This window comes from Acromyrmex echinatior, chromosome 1 (assembly GCF_024713525.1).
Source record: "Acromyrmex echinatior isolate Ae372 chromosome 1, ASM2471352v2, whole genome shotgun sequence".
Lineage (NCBI taxonomy): Eukaryota > Metazoa > Arthropoda > Insecta > Hymenoptera > Formicidae > Acromyrmex > Acromyrmex echinatior.
Window position 1 is genome coordinate 5,716,116 of NC_141852.1, and position 14,097 is coordinate 5,730,212.

The 14,097-nt window shown below is 35.5% G+C and overlaps 1 protein-coding gene across 1 annotated transcript in view; it reads right to left on the minus strand.

Annotated features, from left to right (window-relative positions):
• Window positions 1-14,097, minus strand: part of LOC105149261 (uncharacterized) — a 433,940-nt gene that overhangs the window by 234,001 nt on the left and 185,842 nt on the right. The gene's annotated exons all lie outside the window — the stretch shown is intronic.

Sequence of the window (14,097 nt, forward strand, 5' to 3'; positions counted from 1 at the left end):
CTTATTATGACATATTTCTAAAAACTAAGAATTTTAATTAATGCAATATTTTTTATTGAGAGTTTTCGATGAAATTGCATATTTAAGGATTCGTAAAAATAATTATACAGAAAAAGATGTTAAACAATATCCATTCAAAATAATACTTTGTAATAATTCACATTTTTTTCGTCGCTAGTGTGTAAAAATGTTCCAGGTAATTATTCCCAAATTGAACTCATGTTTTTTTAGTGTTTTTTAATGTAATAAAAAGGAAGTATGAATAGGCTTTATAAATCATAAGATAATAAATATTGCATTATATCATATATTATAAAATATGTATTATATAAAAACATACATATAAGATAATATTTTATTCGTAAAATTATTGAATAATGCAAAGGTATTCTGCAATAATTTTTGAATACAAAATGAGAGTTTTTGTTTCAATTTTCAGCGAAAGTCATTATAGTAACTTATAGCTGTTATGTAATAATTACGTAATAATATTTAATACAAAGGTGCACTGAAAAAAAATATAGTCAATTTTAATAAATATTTAGCTGAATACTGCCAACTAAATATTTATTAAATATAAAAATATATTTATTTGATACAAGAAATGTTAACTTTTGATTTAACAATCATTTTTTTTATTGAACAAATATTTACTTACTGTAAGCAAATGTTTAGTTGGCAGTATTGAACTAAATACTTGTTAAAATTAACCATATTTTTTTCTCAGTGTGTATATTTCAATGTGATTGCTTAGGGTCAACGAAGATCTTAAAAGACTCGTCCGCGTAGGTGTCCCTCTCTTCCTTTCAGATATTAAGAAAAGGTGCGAAGCAATCTCGAGACTTTACATCACAACGAGTTAATTCACGTGTATTTCGTGGCGTTGTGGTGCTAGTGTAAATGAATATTAGTATAATACGCCGTTTACACAACATGGTAATTTTATGGATGTTATTCCGCTCGACTGTGCGGGGAACTCGATTTGACGAGACTTAGATGTTGCGCAAGTATAATCTCACCCACGCAACATCGTCGATTGTCATACCTGAGATTGTCGAGTTAATACACCGATTTTCCGTAGATAGTAATTTTTCGAAAGTTGCGGTGTATAGATAGGCGAAACGGACGGACAAAGAGTCTAGCCTTCTGTACGTGACTTATTCAGCAGCGGTTTCAATAGCCGCTGCTATTCGATGCTGATAGCAGGCCAAAGTGCTTAAGCGCAATTAGCATAACTAGCGTCGGTAGTGACGTGAACTAATCACGACCAGTTCCCACGAGAGATTCGACTCGGCCTAAGCCTGTCGGTCGCTTGTATACCCTGCGCTATCTAATTTCCCTGTGACACACCTCCGATCGTCTAATGACCGACGGAATTAATAGTCAATCACGCAAAGGAACCAATTCTCACAGATTGCAATCAAATTGGACGCGAACGTCATTGGTATCGAAAACGGGACGTTGACAGAAACGGTACTTTCAGCCATTAATATCTGTCAGTAGAGAAGGATGTGCAGTATCGTAGAAGAAAATATGATCAATTATGTGATACATCGCTTTTTTACTTCGAAAGTGGCACAACTCGAAAATATCATTTTATTAATACGTATAAGTTATGTAAACATTGTCCTACCAATCTTCAAAATCAAAATTTAACTTCATTTTAAAAATCGTCAAAATCGTTACAAAAAAGAATAGATTTTTAATTATTTTATAAAAACTTGTTAATATATAAATCATTACGTTTGCTTTACTTCTGTCACGAGAAATAACGCAATTGTTATACACTATACGTTCCTCTATATCTGTCACTAAAACTAACTAAATATTGATGTGCAACGCGATGCAACATGACGCCTAACTCACCTAACTGTATCAAAAGAGGATCGTTTTGTAGCGGCTGTGATCGATCGCTGTGTTCGCGTCGATATCGGATTTCCGAAACAATCGTGCAGAAGATCGGATTTACAGCACGGCGACCGGTTTCGCGCGCGATTGTTTCCCTCGACAACAACCTCTCGATGAAACGTGGGAATGCTCGTGCACACATCGACAATGAAAAGCTCGCCTCTCTTCTGTCCGCGCCGTATACCCGTCATAGGATCAAACAAATGGTTCGCGTCGTGAAACACGATACGACGCTAATAGCGCAACTTCGATCGGCCGGTTACACCGGCGGTGAGTGTAACTGTAACACCGGCGCGATTAACAAATTACACGTAACACATCCGCGCGCGCGCGCGCAGAAAACGACTCTCCGTTTGCGTTCCCCGCAATAATTTATAACGGTGTTTACCGGTGCTTTTAGCAGAGCTATTCGAATCACTGTAAAACTGCAGCCAGCAAGAAATATTGGCGAATGAAAGGCTTTACAATTTATCATCGCGAAACGTATTGTAAAACTGAAATATAAATAATCCCGTTTATTTGTCGATATCACATTCCATCGTTTTTTTAATATTTTCATGGATAGTAATATTTAAAGTAATAAAACACTACTTGAAAGAATAATGTATAATTGAAAGTTCGCCTGGGTCTTCAAAGCCCCGATTAAACCACGGAGGATTAAAATAATGTAGGGATGTGCGACTTCCGGATCAATTCGCCAAAAATCAATTTTTTTTAAGAAAGATAAAGCTTCAATAAAGAAATAACACACTTTCCCTCTTTGTTAAAAAAGAAGTAATTCCTTATCAAGAAATTAATTTAAAATCGGCCAATGTCGTTTGAAAAGATCGATCTTTTGGAGATTGGAACATCTCAGTTAACATTTCTATACTTAAGACGCGACCTTAAATATAAGAACTAACTGTGAATATTTACCAACCTTTCAAATGCCGACAACAAACGTTTAAAAAAACAAACCGCGCACAAATGATGAAGTAAAATACCCGACAACGAATATAAGACACACCGACCGTTTCTTACGACACACCGAAATCATGATTCCATCGATTCTAGAAGGCGAAGGCACTCGGCACGCAAAACACGGTCCCGTCCATCTCGGAGTTTCAGGTTTCTGGAAATCGCGATACGTGCACTTGTTATTCATGAGTCGCGAGATGAGCGGTGACATCGAGCAGCTACTACGACGAATGGAGAACAAGCGTATATTTTTTGGGCGAGCAATAAAAGCCACAATTATGCGTGTCACGCAGGTTGGAAACGCAGTGGAAGTGCGGCGGCAGCTCGGTCGCCAATAAAATCTAATATATGCTGTTAAATCTAACATACATACGCGGCAATAATTCATCGTAAATCGCGATATTCGTCGGGCAATTAAATAATTATAAACTAATAAACTTTAACGAGAGAGAATGCGCGTCTGGCCGTCTCTCGCGCGGAAGAGCAGAGCTCAGATCCTTCGTGCGAGCCGCCCGATGCGCGCAAAAAAGAACGAAACAAACGTAATCGGCAGCCTCTCGATGGATGAAATCAAACGACGCATTAAATCGTCGATGACTAATGAAAGACTGGGTAAACTGTTCTTAATGATTCCAATCTGCGCACCGCGCGAGAGACGTACATATGGTTTATATACGCACGTACGTACGTACGTCGATATGTACGTTTACGTCTAAATACGTACATGAGCGTAATATAGACGGGCGTGCTCGTACCTATGTATTACGTGTGTTCTCACAGTAGCGGCCCGTAATGAGAGTGTAACATTCATCAATCATTCGTTGAGCAATCCCTGACCAGGCGAGTCCCGGCGGAATTAATTTAATTACTACAAATGTTTCGGGATAAAAATGGTTCGCGATCGATGCTGCGTCGGCAGGGCGTTGATTAGTAAAGTGATGCTCGTCTACATAAATAGTACTATAAATAGTTTCAAATCAATGTTTGAATTTCGTGGACTTTTCTCTTGAAGACAGTAGAAGAAGGAAAAAGAAAAGAATAAATGAGAAAAAAGAATGAATGAATGAGAGAATTGTCATTTATTTTGCGCCCTGGAATGACTTCCTCTCGCAAGTTAACATTATAAGTATACAAAGTCAAATAAAATATGAAATAAAGAAAAATACATGATAGAAACGTTCTATTGTATACAAAAATTAAGAAAAAGAAATAATAACGGAAAATACAAATATAAGAAAAAGTTATATAAGTATAGTTGTGGAGAAAGAGAGAGAGAGAGAGAGGGAGGGGGGAAGGGAAATAATAATGTAATTGATGATGTAAAAATGTTTAATTACTCGTAAAGAAATCCATAAAAAAAGCCAGTTTTTATTATCTTGAACTTACTGAACAGTAACTGATTAGAATCTAATTAGATAAAACCAATTAGCAGTAAGTTATATAGAAACTAACTAGTCAAATTAAACAGATCAATAAAATAGTAATTTCTTAATACTAATTTCTGACCAGTAAAATTCAGAAAAATTTGATTAATAATTTGATTAAACATGCTTGAGACAAAGCAAGTAAGCATTGATAGTAAACATTCAACAAATCATGAAATTTTTTATTTATACATCATATTTAAGAAATTCCTAATTATTTCTAATTTGTTCCTGAATTATTACTCTTAACTTTTCGCCAATTAAGTTAAACTTCAGAGGCATAATCGATATTTTGAGTGTAAATTCAGGTAGATAAATTTAAATCTGTAAAAAAAAAGTGAAATACACTCCGACTTCTATGATAGTAAAAATTCGTTGTTGAATTAATTTTCACAAATATGTAAAATTTTGTTAGATTTTCATACAATTTGGAACAATTTAAAAACTCTCTGCTGGAGTTCAAAGACCCCAAACGGTTGCTGAACGGAAGATGCAAGATTACACATTTCCGACGAGATGAAGGGGGTTAAAAATTCCAAGATTGTGTTACAATTTTCAGTTATAATCAATTAATCAATGTCTACCGCTTTAACTTTTTCACACATCCGCTTTTTATTATTCCTATTCCGTTGACAAATTATTCTGCATTCTCTATTTTGTCGCACCTTGTCGGACGTGTCTTTCAATGAATCAGATCACCGACGGCGTTAATCTCTTTCCGGTGCATGCACACTCTCGCGCCCCATTAGACCGGAGTAATAAATTCTTAGCGGACAGCGACGTTAATTACGTCGTTTCTGTAACGCGTAATGGCGAAGCTTATGCATCAAAGTATGACGTTACGAAAGGATTATTCTAAATGTTAGAATAAATTTTCTTTGCCCGAGGTAGTACAACGTTTTCTCGCGCGAGCACGACGGCGCCGCGAACCTCTCGTCTCTTCTTCGTGGGATTAGGAGTGTGTATGTACATACAAGCGGTCCACCAGTACGACTTTGAAATTATCAGTAAGATCTACCGTGACCGAAGTAACTGCGGAGTTATTACGAAGATAGGCCCATTACATATTATACACGGTTTCTTTTTATTGCGAATGACGCGGCGCGCCCTTTGCGCGCGTGAGATTAGATGACGTGCCGATGTAGACATTATCCAGAGATAGGGTGTTTATAGGGCGATTTTTGAATTAGTAGATTAATCCGCGCTGTGCGATCATAGTATCGAGCGTGTCGCTCCATAGCGTTGATGACGTTTTTATTCGTATCGTTTCTTGCGCGCTGCACAACACAAGATTTTGCAACTTGCCGAGGAAACGACAATTAAATCGTTACGCTTATATATGTATCAGATCGAGCGTGAACAAATCACAGTTTTGTAAATCAGCAAATGCAACTCCCAAGTGATTCGTTGTATTCGTTAAGTTTTGTAAACAACTCCAAAAGCACATAAAATCGGGATTAAAACATCTTTAGTAAAAAGAAACGTCTTTAATTCTCTTAAAGCAGATGGGTTTATTTACTACAGTGATTGTTTGAATAATAAAGATTCTTATGAGTACATAAAAATTGATTTTTTTCGAAGTATTTAAAAATTTAGAGGTAAATCTAAAAATAACTTTATTGGCCTATCAAAATAATTGCGTAGGAATCTCAAGCATGAGTAAGAAGCAATGCTACAAAAAGTTTGGATATTCTAGCAAACCAGTTTAAGCGTTCTACATAACTACTATTAAATACTATTCTGATGGTCCAATAAAATTATTTTTAAATCTATATTTAGCTAAATTTTTCCTTTCGATGTGAAAATATAATACAACTTTTTCTGTGAAGTAATGTTAAGGTAAAAAATACATTATTATGTTTGAATTTACTACTGATCCTTAATTTTTGTCTCTACTATTGTAGTAATTGTCTTTGACACAAAAACGTCAAGTAATTCATATTTTTATATTACATCCGCAAATTAGAATTATTAAAATAAACTTAATATTCATTCTTTTTTATATGACTTATATCATTTTAATTCCTTAAAATTAATTAGTGCTTTTTAATCAATACATATTAAATGGATCTTATAGACTTAATAACTGTTACATATTTTAGCGTCAACTCTGAAAGGTTAAGATGTCTTACGTATCGATTTTGAACATAGTGTTATATGGAATAGTCTTCAAAAGATAGCCAAATAAAATGTTTAAAGAATTCTACTAAAGTATCTAAAAATTTAGGTAAATGCAGATCTGAAAATAATTTTGTTGGATTATCAAAATACTTATATAGCAGACTCAAACATAATGAGTAATGCTGCAAAAAATTTTAATTAGTTTAAGCCTCTTACATAATTATTTTGATAATCCAACTTTATTTTCAGATTTGTATCTAGCTAAATTTTTCCATGTGTGAACCGAGCGGCGTGCATTACAATAATTTCATTCTTTCGTACACTGAGAAAAATTTCTGTTTGGAAATGAATGAACCAATAAATCTAGATCAATGAGAATTATAGTCAATATGTTCAATCGTGATGACCAGAATTCTGATTAATATGATCGGAATTAGAATACTCTAACTGGTCTGTTCATCTTTAACCAGAAATTTTTCTCAGCGTACAATTTTCGAACAGAACATCATAAGACATACATATATAAGACATATGAGAAAGCCATTCCTTCACCATTTCTGCTCAGAGTTTCGTTTCAAATTTGAAGTTCGGCTCTCAGTTGTTTTATAACAGAGCACGTACATTTCTCGTGTTCATATATCACTGCGACGAGTACGTGTCTTTCGGTTGCCGAACAGTCTTCTCGTTCTCGGCCAGTTCATTATCGTCTCGCGATTGTGCGCGGATAAATCCGCTCGTCCAGCACGCCCGCGGCTAATCGAGACTGGCCAAATTAACCGGCCACACTGAGTGCACCGACCTTTGGGAGTACGACATTATACTTGTTTACCCGTCGCGCATTTGGGGTCAATTTCTACCGAAAGTACAACCGTCTCTTACACGTGTTCATATATATTTTTCGTTCTACACACGTCTTCTTCATATATATATATATATTTTTTGCTCGTGTCCGAATTCCAACGAGCTTTCGTCGCTTCCGCGCACTGCGGAATAACAACGTTTTCGTCATTCGCGATTATCGCGTGAGTAAAAAGAAAAAAAAAAACAAGAACGTTCCGCGTAACGCGAAGTACATCCAGCTCGCCAAATGATCGCGCCAATTAAAATGGCTGTAACGCGAACTCCGCAATTTCAACGAGTTATCGCGTTCACCTGTCGTCTTGGACGTCGCGATTACAAAACCGTCAATCAGATGGAAGACGCATTACCGTTTCGACGGCTCAATTCGATTCAGCGAGAGAGGGGAGAGGGATGATGGTTTATGATAGCAAGTCCAAAGAGAGACGGGGACCTTTATTTGGCAACAGCGGACCTCGTTAGTCGCGAATTACGGACGGACTGAATAGGCAGAAAAAGAGAAAATCACCCGACTGCCTGGAGAAGCGTTAATTTGAGACGCCGCAACTTGACAGTTCCATCACGATCAAATCATTCACAATTTTTCTTCTCAGGTCGCTTTCCGTTTCCCGTTTCTCTCAATCACCCGTACATTATCTTCCACCTCATTTTTAATTTGCTATTGCTTCCCCCCCCCCTCTCGCCTCTCTTCCCCTTTCTTTTCCTTCTTTTTTTTTCTTTTTGCAATGACATTAGCGGAAATCAAGAATTCTCTGTTCTTAATTAGCGCGAAACTTCGACGGTGGTCGTTGATAGTGAACCCACTTATTTCAAGGCGATACAACTCAAAGAATTAAATTTCTTTGAAAAATTATTTTTCAATTTAACAGAAAAAATTATCGACTAATCAAATACCTAAATATGAGAAAAAAACATACTAAACATGACTAATAATATCATTTTTGTAATTTCCGTTTCAAAATTATCTTTTCATGTTGTGACAATTTTGATGTTCTATACAAGAAATCCGGAATAATCATCAAAAGTGACATAGCTCGAAATATCTCCAATAGTTTATATTTATCTTGATCAATTAATGATCTAAAATGACTAAATTAATAAATAAATCAATTTTTCCAAACTTTAATCATCAAAACTGTCTTAATTCTAAATGTTCTCTAGGAGATACTTTTTTATTTACAAAGACGATACAACTCAAAATGTCACTCTTGCAGAAGATATTACGATCTTTTCGAAAACCTTAAGAACAACACAAGTGGAATTTGACGGACAGACTGTGAAGTTAAGTTAGTTTACTCTTGATGACTGATAGAGTAATCTTGACCTACTCATTCATGAATAACTCGAAAATCGTATTCTTTTAGTTGTGTTCACTTTTGAAATAAGAAAACTACATTATGCTACAATCGGATCGACCCACATGATGGATTATGTATTACCTTCTATAGCCAAAATTATTTTGTGAACAACACATAAGTTATTCTCGAACTGCATACTACTTTGTTCGACTATTTATGACCAATATTTAGGGATATAAGTTAGTAAGAAATAGAGCAAGTTTACAACTACCACACCTAGCAGGAAGAAATATCGTAGAAAACTAATCTGAAAGTTGACCGATTTACGTTTGAAAATATTCACTTTCTAAATAATAAATTTAACAAAATGTCGAATAAACACGATTTATTGTACAGTTTCAAATCTCAACAACCTACATTTTTATTTCTTCGTATCTGTCAGAATGTTTAACCTTTATGGAATAAACCTTCGGTCTGCAATATTTTTTTTAAATATTCTGTTGTAAACTTTCAAAAAATGTGGAAAAATTCAAGATTACTTTTCAACATTTCTATTATATCACCAAACAATTTTTTTTATCTCAAATGTTGAAATCTTTGTTCAAATTAAAAATTAAAATTTGAGCCAAAATGAGAAATAAAACACGAGGATAATAAATCAAAATTTCAAAAAAAAAAATCCAGATTTTACAGAGGGTTAGGAACATATTTTCGTGAAAACATATTTTAGTTGTAATAAATATGTAAATTCAAGCAATCCTTCTCTTTGAGTAAAAAAAAAAAAAAAACATTGAGGTAAGATAATTTCATACATCTCACAAAAATTTCAAGAATGACAATAAACTATCTGCAAATTACCTCATTACTTGGTCCAGCTAATTACTCGAAAAGCGAAACGCAACGAGCACTTCGCAAGGGCGCATCTGCCACTCGTGTTTCTCGCGTCTACGAATGCTCTCGCCGACGAAAAGAATTCCGCGCACGTTTCACGGTGCGAGACACGCCCCGTGACATCATCGCGGTCCGTTGATGCCGAGTCCCATAAAGGCGAAGTGCAGCGGTAAGAAGAAGCACAGTGAAGAGGCGTGGGGCCAGACAAGGAAAGAAAGAACGGACGAAGGGGAACCGAGAGTGCTCGAGCGCATCAGTCGCGGGAAAGAATTCCGGACGATGTTACAGCTGATGCGAATTAAGCCGCGGCGGATTTATCATGCAGCAGCGGACACTCCCTGTTGTCTCTTCGACTTTGCGCCTCTGCCTGCCAGGGACGGATCTATCAGATTTATCGGGGGAGGGTCGTAAAAGTTAGAAGTTTAAAAAAAATCATAATATGAAGATACCAAGTTCAAACCCTGGCCAATATTTCTCGCAATAAAATTATTGCCGATTTAAGATTCTCATTAACATCTAATTATTATACTCTTATAAAGGTGCTTATTATAGCATCAAAAATTATTAATATTAAATTGCTCGTCAATTTAATGAATGATATTTACATTAAGATTCACGAATATCTGATTATATAATATAAAGTTTATACAAAATAAAAACAATTCTTTGTAGAGAAGCCGCACTGATAGGTAAAATTAAAAAAAACTAAAATTTTTATCGCGAAAGTTTACTTCAATAATTAAATCTTCCAAAGTTTAGATTAATATCAAGAATTTAAAAATTATATTTTCAAATTTATATTTAGCTTTAGACTTCGGCAAAATGGTTCTTTCTGTAAAAATATTCTTGAAGAGACCACTCTCTCTTAAAGACGCATGACAAAAAAATGTCACAGTAATAAATTTAATTTCTATGCACAACAGTTCATGCACGAACATGCACAGCAAGCTAAGATGTTGCACAAATTTTTTACAAATTTTAAGTCAGAATTTATTAAAATATTAACGGATTTACTACGAGCTGTAATTGGATTATAAAGTCTTTTCTTTCAATCCATCAGATTGCAATTCCTTTGCAATTGCTTCTTCGTTATTTTCTTTCCTGTTTCAATCTTTTCTCCTTCCGTGTCGCCACTCACGGAATTTGTGAGCTTATCACGCTCCTCGTAAAGATGTCATTGATTACGCGCCGTTTTCACGCTGAGATATTACGCGTGTGAATATGCCGTGCAATAAAGATGCCTTTGGACGTTCGTGCACGCGCGATGCACCGCAATTACGCCATGTATACTGGTGAAAGTCGTGACGTCGAAAAGAAAAAGAATCCCGGCTAGTGAACGACTAATTACGCATTTACTTGATGAGAAAGAAAGTGTAACAATGCGGGCACTATTATTGATGTCGTTAAAATGGTGCGACAAATTTAACCTTTAAACGGACTCATTACAGACATAACGCATTAGTGTATAACATATCCAACTTAATTTGATTGCAACACTGAAAAAAAATTCTGGTTGAAAATGGACGAACCGGTAGATTCTAATCGCGTCAGAATTTTATATGGACAAGATAACCAGATATCTGATTATGATAAATCTGATTGATAATCGGAATCTACTGATTCGTTCATTTTCAGTCAGAAAGTTTTCTCAGTAAAGCAAATGTATGTATCTCAATTAATAAAGAAGTTATAAATATTGGAAAAATATTAGAAAAAAAAGCTAAGTAGCCATACTGAAAAGGCGTTTAACGATATCACATCAATGCATGTATTGTGCATCAGGATTGTATCACTTCACTCATCTCCATCGGCATACCATCGTACGAAGATAACGACTTTCTCGCGAAAGATTTCCACAACCTCTATTGCAGATAGATTGAAATATATGAACGTATGAATGTCATATCCATAAAGAGGATATCATAAATTTCACGGGTCGGCGCGCAATATATACATATAATACAATTAAATAACGAGCAGTTTAATATACGCAATAACATAAAAAATTATTGATCTTAATCTTATTTAATTAACAAATTAACCACTTCGTGATTTATTGGCAAGATCGGCGATAATATGGGATTATACTTAATCGTTTCGTTGAGATCGGATTGTATATCGATACTTGTTACGAAACAAGATGCTTTTAGCATGTCTATAGCCTCTGGTTATCATAAATTGAAATTTATCGTGATTTATGTTAAACTTGATGTAACAAACTTCAGCAGTAACGAGTTGAATTAACCGAGATCTCGTTGCAATGATTTATAATTCGAAAACTGCGTATCCCCGAAACGTAGTCGCCGCAATCGCGACTAACGATCGCAAAGAGACGAGCGACAGCGTTGCGAAGTTTCAAAGTGAATAAATAATAATTGTGTGAATAATCGAAGAACGAGGCGTGCCATGTTTTTCGAAGGTCCATTCCGCTCTGGATCTCTCGATTCGAGTTTTTCGCGCGGATCACGTCACGCCGGACGTATCTTCGCACGCACGTACGCCACTCTCAACGCGCATCTTCACGCTCAAAGATGTCATTGATTAAACGAGCAGGAAGCACCGAACGAAATATTTCTACGCGAGTTCTCACCCACACGCGCGGGCAACGCATTATGACGCGCGGACGTATGAATAGACGTGGCTCTTGGACTCTCTTTCTTAAGAGAGATGCGCTTGGGCGTGCACACGAGCTCTTTCATACGCCGAAAGCCCTCTTGGCATACCAGATACGTCTATGAGGAGAGAGACACAAAAAGAAGAATCGTGTCTCGAGAAAGCGTATAATATGCACCTAGAAAAAAATATGTGACCACAAAATGACAGGATGCGAACTCTTTTAACATGATTAAATTCCTAATTCTTAACAGCAAACTTTTTGATATGTAACGACGAATAATTCGATCAAATTAATATAATACGATAAGCATTATTCCTTACACTTGGTTTGGTTGGAAAAGAGAATATTGAATTTATAACGTATCATAATCTATAAGCACGAACAATTTTTACATGGAAAGAATGATTTTGCAGTATTTAAGAATTTAACCACATAAAAATTTGAAAATAATTTCGTTGAACTGTAAAAATAATTATATAGAACGCTCGAGTACTAGTTATTAGTCAAAATTTTTTACAGCTTTCTTTATCTATCATAGAGCATCTTACGTATTCATTTTAATGATTCAAAATTATTTTCAGACTTGTATGTATCTAATTAAATTTTTAGATACTTTTGCGAAAATTTCTTTCAATATAAAGGATGATGACAATGATTACTGTGTAGATATAGAATAGAAATAACAAAAGCAGAAAAATAAATTGCAAGAATTAGTATTTATTATTTAAAATAAGAATAACCGATAAAGATTATTTTGTATGTGAATACGGAATAAAAGCAATGAAAGCAAAAATTGATATTTACACTGTTCTTCTATTAACTTTGAAGTTACACAACTGAACTTAATTGAACTTAATTTCATGACATTACATTAATTTAACGTATTTATAATTAAAAAGTATATTTGTGTACATATACATAAAATTTAATGTATTCTTCATGAAAATTTGTGAAATTTAATGTACTTTTCTTAAAATTTGATTAAAAGTACATTAAATTTCATAAATTTAATGTACACGTTCATTACATTTAAATAATTACTGTAACTTAATTTTTAGTTAAATCATTCATTACATTTCTAACAATGTACTTCACGTAGACAAAGAAGACGCACATCGCGATCGATTATTTTCAGTTCTGTGTCTAGCTATACAATTTTTTAGATACTTCAGCAAAACTATTCTTTCTAAATAAAGAATGATTGACAATGATTATTGCGAAAATATAAAATAGAAGCAATGAAAGCAGAAAAATGAATCTCAAGAATTGATATTTACTTGAAGCGGACAAGTGAAGGATGCACCGCAATCGATCGTAAAACGATAGATTGCAAGGCTCTCGTACCTGCGCCTGAGGTGGTGGCTTTTAGGGAAATGAGTCACGCACAGGGATACTTCATAAGCATAATGCATCCCGTGCACGAGATATAAGAGAATCGTTGATATACTCGCAAAACGATCCGGCTACTGGCGTTCGCGAGATTTCTCCTCGCAGTGGCATACGAGCTTGCTTATTCGAGTTAATCCGCTGCCAGATAGCGGACTTCATTACACGCCGATTAATTATTGGTTCATTAACGGTACACCAGTGGTTTATTGATGTTAACGTCGCGGCGAAAATATCGTCGCCCTTTTATCGCAACCAGTTCGATTGGGAGCGCAGAGAATAAGTAAAGCGCCGCATATCGTCCTCCATTATCCCCGTGTCCTCCTCCTTTCTCATTTCACCTCCGGATCGCAACTGAGCCGGAAAAAAAAAACCGGTTTCGCGGTTCATGATCGTTTCAGAAACTTAGCGCGTCGAATTCGATACGGCGAAACAGGCGGCAAAATCGATAGGCGATTCTTGACGCCCGATTTTTTTCGATGATTTTTCCGCTTGTTCGGGACGTCGTCTACACTCCAGGTAGACGCTGAGTGATCCTCCCATCGACGGTTTACATAATGCCACTTTGACGCACGATACGTCGGAAGCAATTAAGGTTTCAACACGTCTTTGACGCGGCGTTATTAGAGCTTATTCT